Source organism: Triturus cristatus, chromosome 8 (assembly GCF_964204655.1).
Source record: "Triturus cristatus chromosome 8, aTriCri1.1, whole genome shotgun sequence".
NCBI lineage: Eukaryota > Metazoa > Chordata > Amphibia > Caudata > Salamandridae > Triturus > Triturus cristatus.
This window is the reverse complement of record NC_140591.1, coordinates 386,145,579-386,171,794: the sequence shown is the minus strand read 5'-3', so window position 1 is coordinate 386,171,794 and position 26,216 is coordinate 386,145,579. Positions and strand designations below refer to the sequence as shown.

Genomic DNA, 26,216 nt, shown 5'->3' with positions numbered 1-26,216 from the left:
TCTCCCACCCTCCCAGCATAGGCCGCAGGGACAAGGATATGATCAAGCCGCGAGAGGCTACCATGGGCACCCGAATGGAAGGTGTATTGCAGCTGCGTGGGATGTTTTAAGCGCCAGCAGTCCACCAATCCCAATGTATCTAAGAGGCCGGACAGCCACGCCTGCGCCCGGGGGAGGTCCCTAGGGGGGTGACGATCCATAGTCCCAGAAACCACCGCATTGAAATCCCCCCCAACCACCAGAAGCCCCCCCGGAAGGTCAAGGAGGAGGCGCCCCAGGTCCGCAAAAGTGGTAGACTGTAGCCCCGGTGGGACATACACTGAAACAAAGACAACCACTTTGCCCTCCATTCTCCCCACCAAGGCAGTGTAGCGTCCCCTCTCATCATGGCGCACCTCATCTATTTCCAGCGGGAGCGAGTTCTTAACCATGATGCCCACCCCCCGCGAGCCAGACGTGAAGCCCGAGTGGGCCACCAAACGATAGCCACGCCGATTCATGGCACAAAAGGAATTACCAATAAGGTGTGTCTCCTGCAGAAAGACCACATCTGGCGAAATTCGTTTCAGATACTGCAGGACCACACCTCGCTTAATCCTATCCCCCAGTCCATTAACGTTCCAAGACAACAAAGTCAAGTCTCTACCCCCCATCACATACAGAAGCCATCATTCGTCCCCCCGAGAGCACCTCAAAAACACCAATACAGTAAAGGGTTTGCCTTGCGGTAAAAACGAACAACACCCCACCCCAACCCACCCGTCCCAACAGAACTCCCCCCTCCCTGCACCCCTGCATGAGCCCAAACAGCCCCCCCAAAGTGCAGTGTGCCTGTCGCCCCATAGATGAAAACACTAACTAGTCCCCCAGAGGAGGAGGGAAAGCCCCCAAGAGACCCCGTACGACCTCCACGGGAGGGGAACTTACACAATCAGTCAATGATGACAATAATGTTATCCAGAGCAAGGCCTACTATTAGTCCCTCAGTCCTGATCCGGCAAGCCCTCCCCACCAACCGCGCCCCCCCCACCCCCCCGGCCCCGATCCCCGGGCAAAGTGTCCAACCAGTCCCCGGCCGCCTCGGGACGATCAAAAAAGTGCGTGCGGCCATCCACCTCTACCCTCAACTTCGCTGGAAAAAGCATCGCATACTTGAGGTTCAGGTCCCGTAGGCGACGTTTGACTCCGAGAAAACTCAGTCTCTGCTTCTGGACCGCCGGAGTAAAATCAGGATAGAAGTTGACATCCATATTGTCGAGTCTGACCGGTCCTTGTTGCCTAGAAGTCTGCAGGATAGCGTCTCTGTCCCGAAAGTTGAAGATCCGGGCAATGAGAGGCCTCGGAGGGGCTCCGATCTTAGGTCTCCCTCCGGGGACCCTGTGGGCACGTTCCACTGCGAAGAGTTTACTCAGCCCCCGGGGCTGGAGTCGAGTGAGGATCAGGTCCTCCACAAACAGATCCGCCGCCTCCTCCTCACGTCCCTCCGGCACCCCGACAATGCGAACATTGTTCCTCCGGGCCCGACCCTCGGAATCTTCCAGTCGACGATCCATCAGGGCGCTCGCCTGGCCCAGTCGGCGCACCTCCTTTTGGAGGGCCGCCACGTCCGTTGTGAGGCCCGAGGTGGTGTGGGCCAAAGAGTCGACCCGGTCATTCGTCTTGGACAGATCGGCCCTCACCAGGCCCACATCCACGAGGACCGAGTCAATCTTTTGCGCCAGAGTGTCAAAGCGCTGGTCCACTGAGGCCTTCATCTCGGCGATGGCGCCCATGACGTCCCGGATGGTCAGATACGCGGGCAGAGCAGGAGCATCAGTCGGGCCAACAGGGGACCTACGCGGCGCCTCTGGAGATCCCTTCTGGAGGGTGTAGCGGTCCATGCTGTTAGACTGAGGGGCTGTGCCACGGCGGGTCGATTTCACCTTTGCCCGGTCGCCATCTTGTTTCGTGGACATGGCTCCAGTCCCCAAATCGTGCCAATCTCCTTGAAAGGGGCTGACAAACCAGTTCACGGGCTCCGGGGGAGGGCGACCACAGCTCCGAAGGGCGGATCACAGCTGGCGGGCCAGCAGGGCACCCCGATGAAGCCACACCGCCGCCTCGCGACCCTACCTCGCTTGGCAGCAAGGAGGGCGCGAAAGCGAAAGTGAAAGTGCGGGGTACGCGAATCGCCCAGCCTCGCCCGCCGCTGTTGTTCACTTTGTCTCCGGATCGCCCCACAACTCCAATCCGGGGGGCTTGCGTGGAGAAGGCCGCAAACCTCAATCGATGCTCCCGCCGGTGTCCGAGGTCCGATTTGGAAACGGAAAACGGGTGGCACCTCAGCTCGGTCTCACGAACACAGTCCCCTCGTCTAGGACAGGATATGGTCAGGATTTATGCAGGAGGTCGCGGAGGTCCTCGGGAGCCTCGCACCTACGCGGCCATCTTGGTTGCGCGCTAGGCTCCTCCCCCTCAGTTTTGTTTTTTGATAAACTATTTAGCCCGCCACTAACAGATTACCTACAGTTAAAAGGATTATTATTCTGTACATGAGGGACAGCTAGAAACTGAACCCGTGAAAAAATGAAATGTGTTTTCGTGTACATTTGTTATTCTTATTAGTAAGAAGTGCATTTTTTGGTTTGCAGACTGCTTACAATGCAAGACCTGCCAAGATAATTTTACTCTCGCACAACCCAAGAAGTGATCCACCTTCCCACACGGATTTCAAATGTGCAAAGCCAACAAACCCCAAAAGACTCGGCCGGCCACTCTCGCATGGTTTTCCTCTTTTTGTTTCGGAGACAGTGTCCGAGGAGTTTTCATCTTTAAGGATGCTGTGCGGCTGCTATATACAGCACCGCTCTCTAGTAACATGAGAGTTAAATGTCGTCCGCGGCTAGCTGCTCGGAATGTTTTTCTTGCATCTGCTACTGTTATTCAGAAAGGAGCCTGGAAGGAAGACTTTGAGGTTTTAAAAGCACAGTTGTGAATATTTCCCTTGGCACACTTGGGGGCATATTTACAATGAGGCGAAAAAAAATTATCGCCGCTTTAGCAGCCGTTTGCGGCCGAAAAGCGGCGATAATTTTATCGCTATATTAGCAAGGTCACTCTATCGCGTGAAACCTTGCTTTAGCGTGGGCATTTCTAACGCCCAGCTTTGCATCTCTAATGAGATGCAAAGTGGGCGTTCCTGACCTGACATGATAGGAGAAATGTCGCAAAGCGACATTTCTCCTATCATCAAGCCCCACGCTATGAAGCATAGCGTCAGGAAAAGTAGCGATAACACCTGTTATCGCTACTTTCCTCACACATGCTTTAGGACTGACTTAGCCATGATATCCTATGGAAGGAGGATATCATGGCTAAGTTTGTGAGTCCCTATCAACAAGCTAACGTGAGATTATCGCTGGGTTTCCTGCAATAATCTCACGTTAGCCAGTTAGCGTGAGGATTTTTATCGCTATTGAGATAAGCGTTGCTAATAACACGCTATCTCAGCGATAAAAATCCACGCTAGCCGGCGATAATTACCCTAGCGCTAAGTGCGCTTTGCGATAATTATCGCCGGTTGTTGTTGATATGCCCCTTATTTCCCCTGGTATCAGCTGCTAGGTGCCAGAAGGGTGCACTACTTGCAGTACCTACAGACATCTGGGGCACTGGGCAGAGGGGGGAATGAAAAGGCATGGTATCGGGACTGTTGTTGCACAGAAATGTTCACGTCAAATACCATAAGCTAAAATCTGGTGCGAAAACAGACTAGACTATTCAGAAGAGGAATGGGGTGAATTGCATGGCAAGCGTTAGGGGCTGTGGGTAGCGAGGTTGAAGGTGATTTATTTATAAATATTGCATAAATGGCGTTGCATTATGTGCATCGAGGTTGAGCTCACCTGTTGCGAGTAGTCTGGAGATGTAGGCCACAGGATGTTTGCAGTGCATATTCTGGGGGCTGGGGGAATATATCAGACGGGGTCGCTTTACATTGGATTGGCTTCAAGTTCATAAAATAATTATTTTCAAAGTCCATAGTGTATAAGTGCGTTTACATAAAGAAGCCGGAATTGCTTTCAATTCAAAGGGGCAGATTTACAAGCCCCTTGCGCCTCTTTTACGCCGCCGTTGCGTCACTTTTTTTCACGCAGCAGCAGCACAAAACCAGCGCCATGCTGCAGGGTATTTACAATGTGGCGCATCTGGGAGATGCGTCACGTTGTAAAGCCCTGCGCCAGCAGTAGGCGTACCTGTGCAGGGAGGGGCGTTCCGTCGCAGGCACGTCTCCTAAAAGTGGCTGGGTGAAATTTTCACTCAGTCACTTTTGAGCCCCTGCTGCGTCAAAACCCTACGCCTGCTTGAAGCAGTCGTAATGATTGACGCAGCATTGTAATGATAGGGCACCCCAGAGCCTTTGCTGGAGCTGCATCGCGCTTGCGACGCAACTCCAGCAATGCGCCACTTTTACGGCACAGATGCATCACGCATCTGTGCCGTTTTTGCCCCATGGTGCGCCGCATTGTAAATGCGGCGTATCCATGGTGGCGGAGCTGTGGCGCACAATAACTGGCGCATCCCTGCTGATATGCAGGGATGCGCCAGTTATTATAAATCTGCCCCTAAATCTAAAAAAAGGTCAGCAACTGGAGATTCAACTCGCAGAGAAAAGGGTTCTCTGTGTAACTAACAAACAGAAAGTGAATTCTAACTCACTGTCGGATCACTTTCATTTCACTGGACCTGTCAGTCAATGGTGGGTACGTTATAATGAACTGTTTGACTCAGTAAAGTTTTAAAATACGAAACAAAACAAAACCCTTTTCTTTATTAGAAACTTCGAAAACTGCTTTATCCGTTCTTATGGCATGTGTAATATTTTCATGGAATTTCAGAGGTTTTGGTGAGGCTGCGCCTCTGTTACACCTCCACCAGTTACTCTGTCACCACGAGGGCATGCGACAGACGGGGTCGCTACTGAGATAATCTGAAAGGGGAGTGGGGGGCAGAAACACCTATACATGCACATATAGCCTCACTCCATGACATCGAAAGTGGACAGATTCGGGGAGAATCTAATAGAGAGGTAAAGAAGAAAGATTTCCTCCGTTTCGTTGGTATTTTGGCTTCGTGCTATTTTTGTCGATTAATCGGATTAAACCTTTACTGTATAATTATGTGGCAGTGCGCAGCGCAGGTCTGCGGCGTGGGGGGGTCACTCAGGGATTCGCCAGTCGCCCTGTCCTACACAAGGAAAAAAGTTGGCTCTTACTTTTCAACACAAATATACTCGATCAGACAGATTCTCTGGTGAACGTCGATGATCAGGATCTTTTTTGGAGCGAGGAGGAATCAATGTTAATGACGATCACTGATAATCTGAAGTGCGTCGTCACTCACGTCTACGAGCACTGAGCACTCACTAGGACACCGGCAGCACGACGAGGTCTGTGGTGTCGTGTGGTACTGGCGGGGCGGTGACGGACTGACTGCAGTGTGCTGCGAGTCACGTCATTAACGAAATGGCCAATCACTGTCTGCATAAGCCACAGTGATTGGCCATACGTCTAACCAAGTGCGGCAGTGCCACCACCCACGCGCGGCGCCCAATGGTTTTATGCCTCCAGTCTGCGCGCTGTCTCAGCCAATCCAGAAGCTGCATTAGCAGTGCCAGGATTGGCTAGAGCAGGGATACGGACCGCCCATCAGGAGACCGGGGGGCTGCTGCATGAAGCAACCCTCAGCCTCTCGGGCGACGGCCCCCCCCCCCGGCCCTCGCTCTCCTACTGGGGAAGGTAGTAGGTGGCTGTAGTACGCATGTTCGGGCTGGTCATAAAAATGACCAGCCCAAAATCGAGCATGCGCACTATTGCAGCTGCTCTTAGTGTGCACCGCTGTCACTTAAACCCTTGAGTACTGCCGCAGTCCCACCTACCCCCACCCTCTTCGGTGGCCGATTGCCTTGGGCGTGTCCCGGACTCCCGGTACACATTAGCGTTTTCAACCGCAGTTACAGTGCGCGGTTATTGTATTAATCATACTGGAATGGGGCCATGTGGCACTGGAGAGGCAATGCCCCAGCGCCCCCAATGGACGCACTGCCACTGGTGTCATCTCCTACAAAGGACTACACAATAATAATAGAGAGAAGGAAAAGCCACACGTATGTATGTATACACAATATGTATGTTTGAAACAAGGAACAGACTCTAAGATTGTGCTCACTGCCAACATCTTGAATGTCATGAGTTTGAACCCCTCCAGGTCCTCCCCAACTCATTCTCTTTTCGAGTTTCATAAAATCAATAACAGGGACACCCATTATTTACCAGTCTACAGAACAGCAACATTTCTTTAGTAAGCGCGATATAAAACAACATTATCCAGAGCTTTAACATTTAGTTGCGCTCTGCAGCAAGGGAGATGAATTATACTGGTATGCAGAATCATTGCTTATAATGCGTTATGTTTTTTTCCCACTACCGATTAGAGTACATTTCCCTTTTTTCTGTTACATTCACGAGTATAAGTAACATATAAACACCATAGCATGACAAAAAAAAATCATAAATATGTTGGCCACTCAGAGGTTGTTCTAATCTAATCGTGTGGTGCTTCTTACACCATTTCTTCGAAATATGTTGAGTTAATTATCTCAATCACATAACCTCATTTCAGAACATTAATTTCACATTTGGTGCCATACGCGGACATACAGAAAATACGTTTTGCGCTGTGACTGTGCAGCTCACACAGATTAAGGAACTTTGCCACACTGTGTTGTAACAGGGAAACAGCATTTACAACGTGAACGGAACCACCCGTTCTGTTACTGCGTGAGTGTTATCACGCTTGCCTTTACCATGCATATGCGTAGTAAAGGTAGTCAGCACTCTAGAGTCAGAGCAGATGGGCGGGGAGAATGGAAGGACCAGGAAGGATCAGGACAGGAAGCATAGGGACATGGCTTGGTAAGTAGAGCTGGGGGCCGGGTCTTAGGGATCAAGGCGGGGGAGGTCGGGTAGTGTTTAGGGCTGTGGATAGGTTCTAGGGACGTAAAACACAAAAGGGGACTAGAGGAGGTTTAAGGGACCAGCAAGGGCACACTCCCCAATTCACGATTATCAAGCACACAAAGTTGCCCTCGGGTCCGGTGTTGCACAAGGCGTGAGTGTGTGTGGAAACAACTATGCTAAGAAGGAAGAGGGGGAATCCCTTTTAGGACAGTTTCCCTCACACACCAGAGATGTCATGCTTCATCATAGCTAGTGTAGCACTTTGCTAACGTATTCCTAGCTTATAGTCACTCACCTGCAATAGTCAGATAAATTACCACATCTGTCCCTGGCAGATAGCCAATGGGATCCAACGCCCGTCCAACCTGGCAAGTGAAGGGTGGAGCATTAGAGATCAAAGAAGACTTGTGGTTAAGACTTGAAAGGTAAGTCTGAACCTCCCCTACCCCTGCCCCTGCCCTGCCCCTGCCCTGAGACCTAAAACTGACCCCTCCCTCCTGAAAATCAACCCTCTCCCCCTAGAAACTTCCCTGCCTCCAGTCCTAAAAACTGCTGCTCCCTCCCCTAAATCCTAAAACCGATCCCAACTTCCCAGTGATCCCTAAAAACTACCCTCCACTCCCCTATTCCCTAAAAACTGACCCAGAGCCCTAAAAACTACCCTGCCCCTCAAAGCCCTAAAAAGTATTACAAGCCTAAAATGGCGACTCCCCAGCCCTGAAAACTACCCAACTCCCCCAGCCCTGAAAACTACCCGGTATGATGCAACTACCCGACCTCCATACCTGAAAACTACCCGAACCCATCTAGCACTGAAAACTACCCCGAACCCCCAACACTGAAAACTACACCTAGCTTTGAAAACTACCCCCCAAAACCATACAAACGAACCCCACAAAACCCGGCCCAGCTCCACTTACTACACTACGTTGCGTCCTCTCCCGATCCTTCCTGCTACTTGGCTGCTTCCTGCTTCCGCCAACCAGCAGCTAGCCTGCGCACTGCCTTAACCATGCATATGCTTGGCTAAGGCATATGCGTGGTTAAGGCAAGCCTGGTAGCGCTTGCTTAGTCAGAACACGCATGGCTCCGGTGTTCCGAATGTTTCCTGTACTCCTTGATGACAGCACTATCCGATAGATGCAAGGCTTTCCTTCTGCACTTCAAAGATGCCCTAATTCACCCTTGTTGCAACAGGCTGCATGATGAGAAATATCTCTACCTCATCACCAGGCCTGTTGAAGGCTTTTATGGGGCCTTCTCAGGAATGTTGTAAAAAAAATGAATTGTTCGTCGAAGTGCAACATTGCTATAAGCTGCAGAGCCTTTAAATACCCCAACATTGAATCTATGCATCTGCAAAGTGCAAGAACTAGGTGGGTGGGACCTAGCCCAAGGTAAACAAAGTGCCAAAAAGTGAAATGTAGAAGGCCTTAGCATAAGCTGCATGGACAGGAGACACTTATTGTGAGACACCGGATATAGCGAATCACACACACTACTGTTGTAGTCTCCTGACACGAATCTGCAGGGCAGGCACATTCAGACAAACATATAACAATCTTGTTATATAATATCTGCCTACAATTGTTTACTTGTTCTCTGCACTTCATCTAATCTCCCTTTGTTTGTACTTCACTCTATATTAGCGAACAACTTCACGAATTGTGTAGATATTTCATTAGGGCTGCATATGATTTGCTTGCTTTTCACCTGCATTTTTTGGTTTGTCTGATGTTTTTAATGTTATCTCCCCTTGTCAGCACGCATTTGAAGCGTGCTTGTGAGCTGTGTGATCATTTTTTTTCTCCATCACCTTTTAACTCATCTTCTCGTAGTTTCTACGATGCCCCTTTCCACCCCCTAAATCACAACTATACTAAAACATGCTTCTCACATTTTTATTTGTAGAACCTTGTGGGCTGCATTTCATTTTAGTTAAATCCTCCACCCTTCACCTAATATCTCTGCTTTATATTACCACCAGATATTTCACAATATATTTCCTTTCTCAATAAAGACATCCGAACACTTTTAACGCAGTTTCAGTAACTTACATTGCACAACTGCTCACCAAGCTAAAACTTAAAAACAAAAAGTAGCTCATTATTAATCACATAGGCGAAACCTTTTGCATTTACCAAAGCTTGTTGGTCTTTCTTCCCACTCACCCATACCTTGCCTCTAAATGGTGCTCTATTCAAACCACCACTGCATCACACACATGCATTTGACTGTTGCACAAAAAGATCATCTAAAAAAGGGATTTACAGCGTCTACTGGAATATCTATGTTAGGAACCCAGGGGGCACATTATCACGAGATTCTTTGCTGTTTTGTCGGCGATTTTCGCTGAAAAAGCAGCAAATTTTTCATCACACTATTTACAAGGCATCGCTAACATCCATTAGCGCTTGCTTCCTTGGGAGTCCTGACGTTTTTTTTTCTACTTTGCATGTCAGAGATATTTATCGCTAATGACATGCAAAGTAGCCGTTTCTCACCTAAACTTCATGGTAACAGTCCCAAACACGACTTCGTCCTATTAACAATGCTGGGCCAGACCCGCAAAGTGATAGGAAAACTCGCGCTAAGTGCGTTTATCTCAGGAATCTAACACCTGTTTGAAACTTGACTTAGGCATCCTGTGAATGGGAGGTGGATTAAATGGTTAAGTACACACATGCCTATTATCAAGGTTTACATTAGCGATGCATGCTCATCGCAGGGTTTCACCCAATATTTCTGCTTTTCGCCGTCTATCGCTGGTTTTGAGATCGCCTCTGTGCAAAGCGTTGCTAATACGCCGCTAACATGGCGATGTCAAACAGCAATAGACAGCGATAATAGAAAACGCGCTAAGCGCGATTTGCGATAATTATCTCATGCTGTTGTTAATATGTCCCCAGGATAGTGTGCAGTGTTGTAAACCCTGGGGCAGATTTACAAGCCGCTTGCGCCACTTTTGTGTCACTTTTAACATGGGAAAAGTGACGCAAAAGTGGCGCAAGGGGCTTGTAAATCTGCCCCCCTGTACATAATTTAGCTTCACAACATACTGCGTCGCCTGCACAGTTGTCACATTTGTTCTCTCACCTATGTAAATACATTTAATGCTCGAGCAACAAAAACAACATTGAATTTTTCATTAATTCAGATATAATTGGTTTAATTTTCCCTGGTTACCATTGGACTCGCGGATAGGGTTCCTCGGTGAAAGAGACCCACGAGACCTTTGTGTTTTTCTCACACACATGCAGCACGCTGCTTCACACAAACCCCACTGCAGTAATACACAAACACCGCCGTGTACGCAATTACAACAAAGAACAGGTGCACCTAAAATAGAGCTATCCCCCTAGTTTGCCAGTGCTTGTTTTTTTTCTCGTTGTATCAACAAGGCAGCCAAACTACAGGCGAGGGTATTGCTGTGAGAAGCGTCCACGGCGGAGACTTTCCCTTTCACAGGTTTTTGTTTGAACGAAAAATATTAACGACCGGTTGATGCTAAATTGATAAGCAGGGCTGCCCTGGCCTTTATGAATTGTAATATGAGGTGTTTATTGTACGACTTTCAGTCATAATGATTAACTCTAACCTTTATGGAAAGGACACGAGGATGCATTACTAAGCACTGTGACTGAAGAGGAAAAAGGCATTTGAGGTGGCAAATATTGACATGCAGAACGGGCCATCTTACTGACGAAGTATTTTCGTTCTGCTTGCTTTATAACTGATAGTGTCTGTCTGACATGGGAGGTGCAGAATATGCAACTTTTTGCTGCCGATCTAAAATTATTATTTTAACTATGTACTCCTGCCATCTAGCGGTTTTATTTGGTACTGCAGAACCACGCGCGCTCGAAGGAGCGCGATTGTCTGTGGGGAATGGGGATATCGAGCTCAAGAAATGACGAAGGGGCATATTATCAAGGATGGCGTTAAAAATTATTGCCGGTTTACTAAAGCGGCGATAATGGGCTTGATAATATGCCCTGGAGAATTCCAATAGAAGTCCATGTTCTGGTGTGAACATTGGCTTCTATTGGAATTCTCCAGGGCATATTATCAAGCCCATTATCGCCGCTTTTGCGGCAGTTTACTGCCGCTAAACCGGCGATAATTTTTAACGCCGTCTTTGATAATATGCCCTCAATTTCTCTTGTTGTTTTGAACTGGCTTTCCTCATCATGTGATATATTACACGATCTTTAATTAACGAGGCAGTATATATCACACGAGACAGCCCTGGAGAAGAATCAGTAATACCCGAGCTCAAATAACCTCTGGCCATATTATCAAGGAACGGCGATAACATTATCGCCGCTTTAGCGGGAGGAAACTGCCGCTAAAGCTGCGATAAAGGGCTTGATAATATGCCATTATGAATTCCCATCGAAGCCCAGGTTCTGGTGTGAACCTGGGCTTCTATGGGAATTCACAAGGGCATATTATCAAGCTCATTATCGCCGCTTTAGCGGCAGTTTCCTGCCACTAAAGCGGCGATAATGTTATCGCCGTTCCTTGATAATATGCCCCTCATGTTTACAACGTTTTGATGACACAGTGGCAGGATATCATGGGTGAAAAATATCGGGGCAGATTTACCAGCCCCTTGCGCCACTTTTGCGTCATTTTTTAAAAATGACGCAAAAGTGGCGCAAGGGGCTTGTAAATCTGCCCATCTCTATATCCAATAAATGTTGGGATTAAAACATACTAATGTATGAAAAATAGATTATAAAACACAAGCTGATGACATCCTAGAACCCGTATTTGTGTATTAAATACCCCTTTGTTGTTATGCATCACTATCCCTGAATGTCTTAGATAGTTATTGATTTGCTGCATGTCTCTATCTGCATGTAGCACCCGTAAATCTCCGTGAATTCCTCGTGTATTTCTGTTCATAAAAACAATTTCTGCACTTTTTTTCAGGTGATCGAGTCTTTCATTAAACTTTTGCCTCGCTCATAGTCTTACTTAGGGGCATATTATCAAGGAGCAGCGATAATTATCACTGACCGCTCTTAGCGTGCATATTCCTATCGCCGGCTATCGCTGGAACTTATCGCCATGTTAGCGCTGTATTAACAACGCTCAGCGCTATGGCGATAAATATTCCAGCGATAGCAGGGATATCGCCGTTTTCCATGGAACAACGCTGGTTTTCCAGCGATGTTCCTTGGAAAACGGCGATATCCTTGATGATAGGGCTTATGGTCTTAGCCACACAATGCACCCCCCGTGTCAGGTATACCTTAGTCTGGAATTTAACAGTTTAAATTCCAGCGTTAAGGCCCAGTTAGCACGAAAAAGAGCAGTGCTAAATCGGACGGGGCTTCGTTGTAAATACAGCGAAGCACCGTTAGCGATATTTTATAATATAGTTGTAAGGGGCACACCTACCTTGCATCTCATTAGCGATGCGAAGTGAAGCGATAGGAAACTAGGCGATAAGGCAAGGAAACACGCGCTAGCGTGTCCTTGTTAATAAAGCGATAAAATTACTGCTGCTTTTCCCAAAAAAACGGACGCTAAAGCGGCGATAATGTTATTGCCAGCCCTTGATTATATGCCCCCAAGTCCCTCCAACTTCTGGTTACCAGTTTCAGTATTGTGTTTTCTATTTAGAACCATTCCGCCCAAGATCAATCACATTACAACGAGGAAAAAATAGTGAATAAGGTGGCTATAAACATACAGCTAGTACTCTCTTGTTGGTCATAAGAGAGACCCTATACAAAAACGTTCTCTTACGGAACTAACCACTAGGGTCAAGTTCACAAGAAAATCGAAAACTTGCTTCTTCGGTCTGTTATTTCCATATTTCTTTGAGAGTTCAGAAGGTTGTCCAGGACTATGCTTCCCAAACTATGTCAGTGGCATTCCCCCGGAAACACTCCTGGAAGACATATCATCCAAAGGGCATGCAAAGGACCTGGCACTCCAGCATGCACCTAAACGGAACCTGCACTTAAGACTGTTCATGCTCACCTGTTCACACTACAAGCCTGAAACATGCCTCATGAACGGAAGTCCAGGGCACCAAGATGTGGAACGCACTGAAATGAATCTATAGCTAGATTCAAACTTCAAAGGAAGAAATTAAGGACTCAAGCTTGCTTAAAGCTGAAGTTCATGCAGAAGGGGCTTTTCACAATTACAAAGTCTGGCCAATGTACAGTGTTGGAAGTGAGCTAATCGTGACTCTTGAGCGCTTTACAAAACTATTTCATAACACAATCATACAAAATATATAATTTGCCCTCAGCACTTTGTTTTGTGTTTTTTTCAACTTTTAGTGCCTCCTTATCCAATTATCAGCAGCTTAACTGGGCAAAGGTGTTGTGCTCTACCGCTCTGACCAACAACGCAAACATTTCAGCACGTTATTTAACCGCAAATATGGCATTTATACATTTCAAAAAATTAACAGTGACTAATAAAAGTGATAACTAAGATAAAGCCCTGTGGCATGATGCTTTTTGAAACAGAATGGCCTCTCTTATGGATTAATTCTGCTTTACTAATTTTGTAAAGTGATTTAAAAAAAAAAACAGGTGAAACACACAATTTTGTCACCCTCAATATGGCAGGCGACAGCTTTCATATATCTGTTATAACAGCGTACACAAAACAAGATCCTACCCCCCCCCCCAACAAAACACTCCCGCTGTACACTATTTAAGAAAATAGTTAATGGCACCTCCTTGTCGCTCCCCTATGAGGCTCTGGAGTTAGAGACCCCCACACCTCAAACCCGCTGGCTTCACCCGTTACGTCCCGTGGAGGGGGGATTAAAAGTAACTATTTAATATATTTGGGACAGGTCAATTCGTTGAATTCAGATGACAGTAGATTATAATAATCCACATTTGTAAAACCCAAACAACCACCCGTGAGGGTCTCCCTAGGCACTGGGGGCCGTCGGGAAGATTAAGTGAGCTATTGCCCAGAGTCACATGGTGCCGGGCTGATCAGCTGGGGGGGATTGAATCGTGATCCCCTGATTCCAGAGTCAGTCGCCCTGGCCGCAGCACCACACCTCTTCCCCTTAATGAAGGGGGCTCAAATCTCCTGGTAGGTTGCTGTTTTATGCTCTGTGGAGAGCGTTAGTTTAACCATGCTCAGGAAGTGGCATATTCTTTGGTGCCACACAGTATAATCGGGGACTCTGTCCGAGCTCCAAAGTGAGAGGATTTCCTGGTGCGCTGCTCCCAGACCTAAAGCAATTTGCCAGGTCTTTCAATGACTTAAATTGATATTTGAATTGCCAAAGACAAGAGCTATTAAAGCACACCCATTCATTTCCAATGTGCTAACAACACATTTAGGTAGTAGGTGTCTTATGCTACTTTAGCACCCCGACCAAACTTTGGTGACAGAATTATTCACACTCATATTGTGGCCAGGTTTATAACATAGGTTCATATTGATTGTGCGGTATCTTTCCCTTATAGGGACCACTACTACCTACTTTTTCTTTTCTTGATATTTGAATTGGTTAGGTAAGCCCAAAAGAATACGTATATGAATTGTGAGATATGTGTACTAAAGAATTTATCTATGTCTACTAGGACGAGCTCTGCCCCAGTACCAGGTCAGTTGTGGGCAGTTCCAGAGCAGATTCGTCAGACATCAGGTACCCCGCTGCCCCTCCAGCATTCTTTGGTGCTCTCTGGGTGTCATTACTGTACCCTAGCGGGAGTCCAGTATGATGCAATCTTAATAGGGTTCTCCTTGCTGGATGCCCTGCGTGCAGTATGCCTTGCTCTATCGAAAATGCCTTCCCAATCCTTATGTGTAAGCTCCCGCCAAATTTCTATTTCCCAATCCTTACGCTCCTGCCAATTTTTCTTGAGGGACTGGTTGGGATTAAATAGTTATCAAGCAACTATCTTTATCCTTCATGCAGAGCAGTTTCTTTCGATTGGTGTTAATGGCCTGTTTACCCGTGGTTGAATGGATGAATGCGTCGCCCTGTGCATGACCTGTAGGTATTGTATACGTTCTGACTCAGGTAGATCATGCACGCTTTGCAGTCTGTCAAAGGGGATAATTCCTTCTATAACAAACATGCTGCCTGTTCTTTTTCAGCCCGCTAGTGGCCACCACAGGAAAGCCTTCAGTGTGGAGTCCTGTGGTGAAATCTGCATTGGCAAAGATAGGGGTCACCGGGTATGGGAATGTCGTGAGCCCCTTTCGCTCTGCCATGTTGTCTCAACTGCCATACTGGTCTTATTATAAGGGAGGAGTATAAACCCCACACCCTGTGACTCCAAGGTGGTCAGGGGACCTTGCAAATATGACTACCAGCTAATGTCTGTCCATGAGGCACCAGTGTTATTTGGATGCTGCTCAGCCCCTCTCCACCATGTTCCTAAGTTTTGCAGCTTGATAATATTGTGTGATGTTGGGCACCCTCAGTCCCCCCTCACTGGTAGGTCTGTAAATCAGGAGGCAGTGCTTGCTGTGCTTCCTCCCATTCCACACAAACCTGGTTTCTGTTCGCAATGTCCATATAGCATTTGCGGGTGACAGTGGGAGGGACTGGAAAACAAACAGGCCATTAAGTAGAATTGTCATCCTAATGGCTGGAATTCTTCACAACCAAAAAAGCCGGTACTGATGCCAGGCAGATGGATCGAATTTCACTTGCCCAAGGAGCACCTGGTAGCTCATCTCTGCCAAGTGTGCTTGGTGTGCCCAAGGTACCATTAGATTGAGAACCTGCAATTTCTGTAAATTAACTTTGAACCCAGACGTTAGACCTATGAGCCTCAGGGTGGTCTTCCCCCACACCTTTCTCCTTCTCCTCTGCCGACAGACATCTTTTAGATTTTGTAGTCAAATTAAAGGCAGGGCAGCTGAGGCGATGTCCTCTGCCTCCTTGTCTGCCTTTACTCCTTCCACCAAACCATAAATTAGGTCCTCTGTTTACAGTGGCAAAGTGGGTGAAAAAGGATGATTTGGAATTCTACCACGAGTGTTTGTTAGTGGTTAGACTATTTTTAAGCACTCATCTCATCACCTTTTGGGTGTTTGATTGCCAATAGTATGTCTGAAAATCTGAGACTGCAAAAACAACAAGTTGACAGATGAAATGCTTGAATTAATCTCAGCCAATGGCATTCACTCTGGCCTGTTAGACCTGTTAACCTTAGGGTGGTCTTCCCCCAAACATTTTGCGTCCCACCCTCTCCTATGGTGCTGAATTATTTTTGTTGGCCCTAAGATTCTGAGCACTTTACCATTGCTAAGCATTGATAAAGTGCTTGTGCCCACTTCCTAGACCATGGCAAATTGGCTTACAAATGATTGGCATATTTAATTTGCTTATAAGACCCTTGTAAATTGGTACAGCATATACTCAGGGCAGGTAAATTGAATGTGACTAGTGAACCTGCAGCATGTATTGTGCCATCCACTTAAGTAGCCCCTTAAAACATATCTCAAGCTTGCCATTGCAGACTTTGGGCACTGGCAGTTTGTCTTGGCAAAATAAATGTTTTGCCAGGGCTAAACTACCTTTTCAATTTATACAAGTCACCCCTAGGGCATGCCCTAAACAGCCCATAGGGGAGGGTGCATTGTATTTAAAAGTGAGATATCTAATTTTAAGTTTTACATGTCCTGGTTGAGAAAAAATCACAAATTCGTTTTTCATTACTGTGAGGTCCACCTCTTCCATAAGATAACATTGGGTTAGCTTATTCCATTTAATATGGGATAACTGTGGTTTGAGAAAAGTTAGAAATGTCAAATTTGGTGTCTGAGGAATTGGAATTTCAAACCCTCTCCAATGATAAAGTCAGATTTTAAGTAACAATTCTGAAAATTCCCCTTTTTTGGAAGTTAGCCTTTTCTTGTCCTAACTATTAGGTGCCTGCAGCCTGATCTGTTTCCTGGGTCACATGACTAGGTGTACTTGACAGTTGGCCTTTGTGTATTGCCCCAGACAGTAACACAAAAGGGGTCTAGATGTTTGTAGGATGGGCCATCCTGGCAGGATAGGTGGGGTGGACCTGTGTATAACCCCACTTACATCTCAAATGAGCTGCCTCAGCACACACAGCAAGAATTTCACACTAGCCTTTTGCAACCCCAGACCCAGTGGAGCCTGGGCAGGGACACAGGAAATTCTAGGACCATTTGTGGGGGGAACACTCTAGAAGTTTATTCTACCTAAACCTGGTACCAGGAATCAAATAGGACCCTAAAACCCATTCTTTTGTTCACTTCTGGACCTGCAGAGGACTCTGAGGACTGCTCTGCTGCCTTATGCTTGCCATGTACTTCAGAGGACTGCCCTGTTACTCCGAGAGGACTGTTCTGCTACCTGAAGCCTGTCCTGTGCACCCAGAACACTGCTTGGATTCAGGACCGGAAGAGTGACTACAATAACTAGTTTGCTGGTTTCCTGCTCAGAGCTACAGGGACACAGAAAGCTGAAACAACGTTTAAAGTGCACCTTGAACTAACCTTAAGTGAGTCCTAACTCTCCAAGTGGTGCCCCCGAGATCCGGACCCTTGGAAGTGGTGCTAGAGATACCCAACCAGCCAAAAACCAAAACTTGGGCTATAGAAAGTTTTCTGACAAGAAGTGCTCTGAGAACCGAGAGGAGACCTGGACCTACCTACTCACTGAACTGACCAAGGTGCATCACCAATCAGCCTGACTTTGTGGAAGCTCCTGATACATTCTTCTCTGCAGATGAAAATTCTGTTCAGCGACTCACCTCTGGGTATCCAGCCTCCTCCTGGAGCCCTCGTGGCATACAGCCTGCAGTTTCATCCAGTTGGAGATCTGCAGGGTCCAAAAAAGAGACTAAGTTCAAACGAACACATGTTCACTGTGACTTTCACCAGTGGCTTAATGAAGATGCCTTTTCCACAGACACGGCCGACTGCCTTGTCCCACTGAACTTCACCTTCTCAGAAATATTTAATTGACATTTCTTCCAGGTCTGAAGGTAAGCAAAGACCGGGCCCAATTCACTTCTTGTATCCGAACCGAGCTCTGTCGCCCATAACTGTTGACTGTGCCTTGGTTTCGCACAACTAGATGTCTGCAGCTGACGCTTTGATCTAGTAGGTGCTAGTTTGCACTAAAACATTTCAAAATTAAAAACCCCAGCTCTACTGATTGAATTTTGCTGTTGTTTTGGTGTCAAATAATTCATTAAAATGTAGTCTATTTTTCTAAATTGGTTTAGAATTTTCTTTAGTTGTGTTTTCACTGTATTACTGTTTAAGTGCTGCATAAATACTTTACACATTCCTTCTGAGTTAAGCCTGACTGCTTTTGCGGCAAGCTACCAGAACGTAAGCACATTTTAATTTAGTGACTTTTTGTGGTTCACCCAGACATGGATTGTGGTTATTGATTAAGAAGGGCTCACACGCCTATCAGCCAACACAATTTCTCACACCCTGGAAGAACAAGGGTCTTTTAAGGCCACAATCACATTGTCCACTTCGACATACAGGGCCTGACTAACAAAGGGCCTCTGCACTCATGGCGGAGGCCCCGCAGTCGTGGGAGAGTCTCCGCACTCAGGCGAAATCTCCACAATAACGATTCTCATTGCGGAGATTTTGCCACAGGCCCATAGCATGAGCGTCTCTGCATCGTACCTCAGTGATGCTTGGGTCAGACCGAATGCGTTGGGCTAATGGCTCCATATACACAGCAAACCGGACTGGCGATAAGGGGCACTCCTCTCATGTCCCCCTCTGTTTGAGAAAGGAGCCAGACAACAACACATTTATTCCAACCAAGGCCATGGGGAATTGTAGCCACACAGGATTCATCGGCAGAACCAGCTCCCGAATCCAAAGAGTTCAGGGAGCTAATTAGGTACAGCAAATGGACCCTGTCAAATGCCCTTTTGGCATCAATAGGAAACAGCAGTGCTTCCCTCTAAGACCTTTTGATCTTATCAATGAAATGGAGTATGCGCTTGGTGTTGTCCCTACAGTTTCTGTTTGTAATGAAGCCCGCCTTGTCTGGGTCCACCAGATAAGACATGTAGGGGCAGATTTACAATAACTGGCGCTTCCCTGCATATCAGCAGGGATGCGCCAGTTATTGTGCGTCACGGCTCCGCCACCATGGATGCACCGCATTTACAAATGCGGTGCACCATGGGGCAAAAATGGACAGATGCATGACGTATCTGCTGCCGTAAAGGCAGAGCATTGCTGTAGTTGCGTCGCAAGCACGACGCAGTTCCAGCAAGGGTCGGGGGTGCCCTATCTTTAAAATGCTGAGTCAATCCTTACGCCTGCTTCAAGCAGGCGCAGGGTTTTGACGCAGCATGGCCTTAAAAGTGGCTGAGTGAAATCTTGTAGATTTCACTCAGCCACTTTTAGGAGCCGTTCCTGCGCCGGAACGCCCCCCCCCCTGCGCCGGAACGCCTACATGTGGCGCAGGGCTTTCCAACGTGACACATCTCCCAGATGCGTCACGTTGTAAGTACCACGCACCATGGCGCTGGCTTTGCACCACCGCTGCGTCACAAAAATGACGAAACGGCGGCGTAATAGAGGCGCAAGGGGCATGTAAATCTGCCCAGTAGTGTTTCACTCTAGTAGCTAATATGCTGGTGAAACGTTGTGCATCAATGTTCATTCGTAAGATTGGTCTATCTGAACTGCAGAGCTGCTTATTCATCCCTGGTTTAGGGAGGAACATAATGAAGTGGGCCACTAACGGCAAAGGAGTTTAAATGTCTGGTGAAGATCGAGGCCAGCATCTAGCAAAATGTGTTATAGAAAAGTCTCGTAAAGCTATCAGGGTCTGGGGATTTAAAGGGCTTCAACCTGGCTATTGAGGAGATCCCCTCCTCTATCCTAATAGGTTTCTCAAGGATTTCAGCTTGGTGCAAGGTGAGTCTAGTCACCCCTGCCCCCTCTATTTATGGCCGGGTGGCACCATTGCTCAGGTCCTGAAATGAGTAGAGGGTTTGGTAACAATCCTGAAATGCTGACATTATCTGCATGTCACCATTGATCTCTGCCCCTCCCTTGTTTAGAATTATTATTTATTTTAGAGTGCAACCTGTGTGCTAGCATTTTGACACATTTATTGCCCACCATTTAAAATGTGTGCAGACGTTGTTTGGCATATTTCACCATGCTGAAATCAAATCTTTTAAGGTGTGCATGAGGGTTGTCCAATGTATGCCAAGTTCTTGGGTCTCCAGTGAGTTTGTGTATGGTCACCAATTTCTGAACTTCCCCCTCCAGCTCCTTTCCTTTTTTTCCACCTGATCTGATTTCGATGGCTGACATTGCCATTAGCTCCCTCCCAATCACTGCTTTTAGTGCTGCCCAGTGTGTGTCTCCTGATATCACCCCTGTTGTTGTCCATCAAATAGAGAGAGCTGCATTGACTGATTTAATACTGTCCATGTGTTAATTGATACTTTCCCTCAATCACCACTCTATTAATTTTCCCTGCACCTTAAGGAAATCAGATATCCAGGCATGGTTCGACAATGACATGAAAAATCCATGTGTACTTTCTGGACCAGCTGGTGTGCCTGGCAAATGATTTATGCACTTGTAAGTTTGGTGGGCAGCATAAAAGAAGTAGTAGTCCCTCTGGTTGGGGTGCTTAAATCACCATAAATCCTCCAGGTGGCTCTCCCGCAACCAGGCCTCTGTGTTAGAAGGCCCCTGGTTCACCAAAGCATTGACCAGATCTGTCAAGGTCATTGTCATTGCCAGATTTGGGTTGCTCCCAACCAGCGCGGCTGGGTCTGGAGTGTGCAGGACCTCAGACATGGCTCTAGTTAAAAAGCATTCGAGGTCCTTGTTGGGAGTATAAATGGTTGCTGTCATGAGGTGTTGATCACCCAGCTTGATGCAGTATGCCAAACTTCTCTCCCTAATTTCAGCTACCTTACCTATCACTTCCCCCTCAAATGGTCAGGGACAATAATATAGCAACTCCCTCACTCTTTCAGACCCGGATGACGAGTGTTGCTGGGGGAACAATTGTGATTTTAATCTGTGCCAACCTTTCAGCAATAGGTGCTCCTCTTGGGGTGAGCAAATATCTATCCCGCACCATGCTCCAAGAGGGACAGTGTCACAGCCCTCTCTGTTGGGTGAGTTAAACGTCAAACATCAAAGCAAATTAATTTGCCATTAATGGTATTGGGTTGGATAGGACCATGTCAGCCCCAGAGTTCCTGTATGTGCAGCTTGTGTTGATCAGTTGTGACCATACGTGGTGCATGGAGAGTCACCAGGTGGTGAGACTGGGCACAATTGTGTGAGTGTATACCCCTGAACATAACTAAAACTAAAACATTATCTGAAGAACCCTCAACAAGTCCACCTGTAATGTATAACGATAGTTTGTGGCTGGTGGGCAGTGCCTGGACTGGAACAATGCAATCACCCCTCGAGGAAACACAAGTACTCCTTTATCCACTCCCCCGCCCACACATTCTTACTGGGGTTGTGAGTCCTGTATGTAACTGATAATCCATCATGCATCTTACAGACAATCACCCATTCAGCCGGCTTCTTACCAGCTCATCTTTTCCGACAGTTTGTCCAGGACCGACTTCCACTCCAACGTGATTGTACAGGGGCCTGGTCATGACCCCTTCATTGCTTTCCACACCCGCTGACATAGGTAGGCACAACCAGCCAGGGTCCAATCAGAACTCTGCCTCAGGAGTGGTCCTCAGGGAGACCCAGCACTTAACAGGTCTCAGATAGTGTTCTGATTTGCAATACCAGACCATCCCAACGGATGATGATTCAAAACGGGAGACCCCAGCTGTAGGTGAGCTCCTTGCTCCATAGATAATCGGTTATCAGTTTAAAGTCCCTGTAATGCAGCCGAATGATCCTGGGCAGGTGCCGGAATAGCACCAACTTAAGGCCTTGAAAAATGAGTGGGTGTGCGTCCCTGGCTCTTTTGATGAGCTGCTCTTGCAGCTGGTGTACACAAGCTAAGATGTCGGGTGGTCTTGCATTGTTTTCTCCAAGGCAGCCTGCTCTGTGGACTCCGTCCAGAGGAATATTCACCTCACCTTCTCAGGCCAGGAGCTGCTGAAACAGAGTCTTCACTTACCCTGTGATGCCCGCCCCTTCAAGGGCATGTTTGGGATGCTCTTATACTGATGTTGTTTCTGCACTAAAGATTCTCTACATCCTCTGCATAAGTCTAGAGGTCAGCTTGTGACTTCTGCAGTCGTACTACTTCTTGTTAAAGTTGCTCAAGGCCCTCAACACACGCTGTTTCATTGTCCTCCATGGTATGCACCCTATCTCCATGGGAGCCAAGGTCTTCCTTCACCTCCCACAGTTCCTGTGAAAGGTTCCACTTTACTGCTTGAAGAAGTCAAAGTGGAATTTCATGAATGCCCTTGTGAGTGGTGCGGAGTCATCTATAGAGTCCTCAAGTTTTGGGCCTGCTACGACGTTGGGCACACTTTGTTGGAGGAGTTGGCAGGCCATGTGAGCATATCTCTCTAATTATGGTCCTTCTCGTCCTTGGACATTGCCATGTTTGAGGTGACCCACAACAGATCCACCGCACAAGGGACCCTGTCCTCCCCACTCATAAGTAAACAGCCCACAGCAGGGACCTGCTATGCCTAGGTCATTAGGACCAGTGGAAGTGTTGTACTCTGTGCAGTGTCCCAGGAGGGGGCCCCAAGGTCATCTATCCAGCCGCCCAATGCCGGCCCCTCTCTGTTGCATTGTTAGGTAGGCCACAAAGGAGTACACTCCACCCAAGGACAACACTGTCATGAGTCCCCTCGTGTTCACTAGTGAGCCACAGTACCCATCCCTTGTGGCGGTGCCTGTGAGGTGTGTTCTATTTCTACATGCCATATCCACCTGGAGGCTCTAACAGGCACCCCTCAGCCTGCAACTGTGCTGTGTACATGGAGGTGACTCAATGCCACAGGCCCTTTAAAGAGCTGGATAAGAGGATGATTGTGACATTACTCATACAGCAGGGATGCATTTGTCCTGAATGCCACCAAACTCCAGTCATGCCGCAGCCAGGGTGTTCATTCCTTGGCCACTATGTTGTCAGCTGCACTTGGGCAGGGCCAGGAGAGCATCTCTAAGCCACAATGAGCCAGGTAGGCTGGGCGTCACACTGCATCAATCAGGGCAGGAGAAACAGCTCAAGATTTCCATTTAGAATGCAATGCCGTAAACTGTACTCTGCAAAACCAAATGAAATGATGGACGGAGTGTTGAACATTGAAAGCACTCACCCCCAGTCAACTGATCTGGGTTTAATCCATCACCGTTCTTTAGCCCACTCTGCCACCCCAGTTCAGATATGGCCATATGCAAATCAGTCTGACCCTGTGCCTCATGGGAACAGTCCAGCCCGAACTGCCAAGCCATGTCTTCCCTGGACCGGAAACAAGCTTCCTAGGACCGGTTTCTGGCATTTCAGCCGTCTTCAGCCAGGCTTGCTTGAATCCAGTGGCAAAGTGAGCAAGGGACTCACGTCTGAGCATACCCTGCCAACTTAAGGCGAACAAAGCAAAACCAAAGGAAATGATGGACGGAGTGTTGAACATTGCAAACACTCACCCCCAGTCAACTGATCTGGGTTTACTCCATCACCGTTCTTTAGCCCACTCTGCCACCCCAGTTCAGACATGGCCATATGCAAATCAGTCTGACCCTGTGCCTCATGGGAACAGTCCAGCCCGAACTGCCAAGCCACGTCTTCCCTGGACCGGAAACAAGCTTCCTAAGAGCGGTTTCTGGCATTTCAGCCGTCTTCAGCCAGGCTTGCTTCAATCCAGTGGCAAAGTGAGCAAGGGACTCACGTCTGAGCATACCCTGCCAACTTATGGCGAACAAAGCAAAACCAAAGGAAATGATGGACGGAGTGTTGAAAATTGCAAGCACTCACCCCCAGTCAACTGATCTGGGTTTAATCCATCACCGTTCTTTAGCCCACTCTGCCACCCCAGTTCAGACATGGCCATATGCAAATCAGTCTGACCCTGTGCCTCATGGGAACAGTCCAGCCCGAACTGCCAAGCCATGTCTTCCCTGGACCGGAAACAAGCTTCCTAGGACCGGTTTCTGGCATTTCAGCTGTCTTCAGCCAGGCTTGCTTGAATCCAGTGGCAAAGACAGCAAGGGACTCACGTCTGAGCATACCCTGCCAACTTATGGCGAACAAAGCAAAACCAAAGGAAATGATGGACGGAGTGTTGAACATTGCAAGCACTCACCCCCAGTCAACTGATCTGGGTTTAATCCATCACCGTTCTTTAGCCCACTCTGCCACCCCAGTTCAGACATGGCCATATGCAAATCAGTCTGACCCTGTGCCTCATGGGAACAGTCCAGCCCGAACTGCCAAGCCACCCCCTTTTGTACCGTAAACTGTACTCTGTCCCCACTGGTAGCATGTGGCCCCTCATAGACCCTGGATGGAGCTCAGCTCCTCCTCACCAGGCTGCGGTTGCCATCTTGGTCCCATTGTGGTGCCACAGTGCCTACGCTCATTTCTGAATCAGTATTCCCCGCCACCGCCAGGCACTGCATTGTTCCAGTCTCTACTTGGATGCGTCCTGGTGAGTTTGGCAAGTTTTAGCGACTATACACAAGTTTCCCAAAGCATCTCTGCTTGCATTTCTCCTCCGCAGCCGGTGGAGGAGTGCAAGGCGCATCTTACTCAGCCATCCTCTTGACCACACCTCCCCCAGAAGGCCTCTCTTGGATCAATAGCACTGCAGTTTTTCTTTACAATCCAAAGTTAAACTGATAAACGTTGAAATGATTTCATTGTAATAGGCTGTTTACTTCTTGAAAAACGATTTTAAGGAAATCTAGAGGATAGTGGAAAGAGGCAATCTTTTCAAATGAGCATAGTATGTAACCACCTAGCAGTCATATAGGGAGAGAAACAAAACGTTGTATGGTTCCAGGAATGTTATGAAAAAAAGTCCACAATTTCCCAAAAATGATTGCCTATGAAGTTAGAATCTCACTCACACATATAGAATACAGTCTCCCAGAATCAGGGTATTGACCGCACACCTTCAATCTCTAGAGGAATTATCTTGAATACTGAATGATGAGGGTGGTGATAAGGCGTTTGTGATAAGCAATATGGAGTTAACATCTATGTAATTGAAGAACAAGTGGCAAGAGGTAAAGAAATCATGAACAGTGAATAACAGTTTTAAATTGCTGCCATTCCTCTTGCCCTATCATCCTACTATCTGCTACACATCTAGCATACTGATATGGAAGGAGCTCTTTCATGGTAGTTTGTTTCAGAAATGAACTAGTCTTTTTTGTTGAAGCACTCATTTTGTGTTGCAGACACAGGGCCTGATTCACAAAGGTAAACTTACACTTTTGTGTAGCTTTACTACTTTTAGGTATTCACAAACTACATGCAAAGTTTTACGACTCTGCACTCCCTAAACTTATATGTGCAGAGCTTTCTGCACCTGGAGGCACTGCAATTGGGGCAGGAAACTCTGAATTCATAAGAATAGGGATGTGGCGTCTTAAAACTCTGCTGGTAGTTTGTGGATCAGGGTTGTCTCCTCTGCTATGGCGGACCAGTGTCGCCCCACTCTTTGAGCAGGAAATATAAAGTGATAATAACTTAGGGGCAGATTTACAAGCCCCTTGCGCCTCATTTATGCCGCCGTTGCGTCACTTTTGTGACGCAGCGGCGACGCAAATCCTGCGCCATGGTGCGGGGTACTTACAACGTGACGTTGTAAAGCCCTGCGCCACATGTAGGCGTTCCTACGCAGGGGGGGGGCGTTCCGGTGCAGGAACGTCTCCTAAAAGTGACTGAGTGAAATCTACAAGATTTCACTCAGTAACTTGTAGGCCCATGCTGTGTCAAAACCCTGCGCCTGCCTGAAGCAGGCGTAAGGATTGACTCAGCATTAGCAAGATAGGGCCCCCCAGAGCATTGCTGGAGCTGCGTTGCGCTTGCGACGCAACTCCAGCAATGCGCCACTTTTACGGCACAGATGCGTCACGCATCTGTGCCGTTTTTGCCCCATGGTGCACCGCATTGTAAATGCGGCGCATCCATGGTGGCGGAGCTGTGGCGCACAATAACTGGCGCATCCCTGCTGATATGCAGGAATGCGCCAGCTATTGTAAATCTGCCCCTTAGTTATTATCATTTTATTTTTTGCAGGTTCGGGGCTGGGTTAGGGCGTGACTGGG

At 47.5% G+C, this 26,216-nt stretch overlaps 1 protein-coding gene across 2 annotated transcripts in view; it reads left to right on the top strand.

The window, feature by feature from the left end:
* The window catches only part of TRPC4 (transient receptor potential cation channel subfamily C member 4), a 1,369,656-nt gene that overhangs the window by 1,320,480 nt on the left and 22,960 nt on the right, over positions 1-26,216 (top strand). The window lies entirely within an intron of this gene.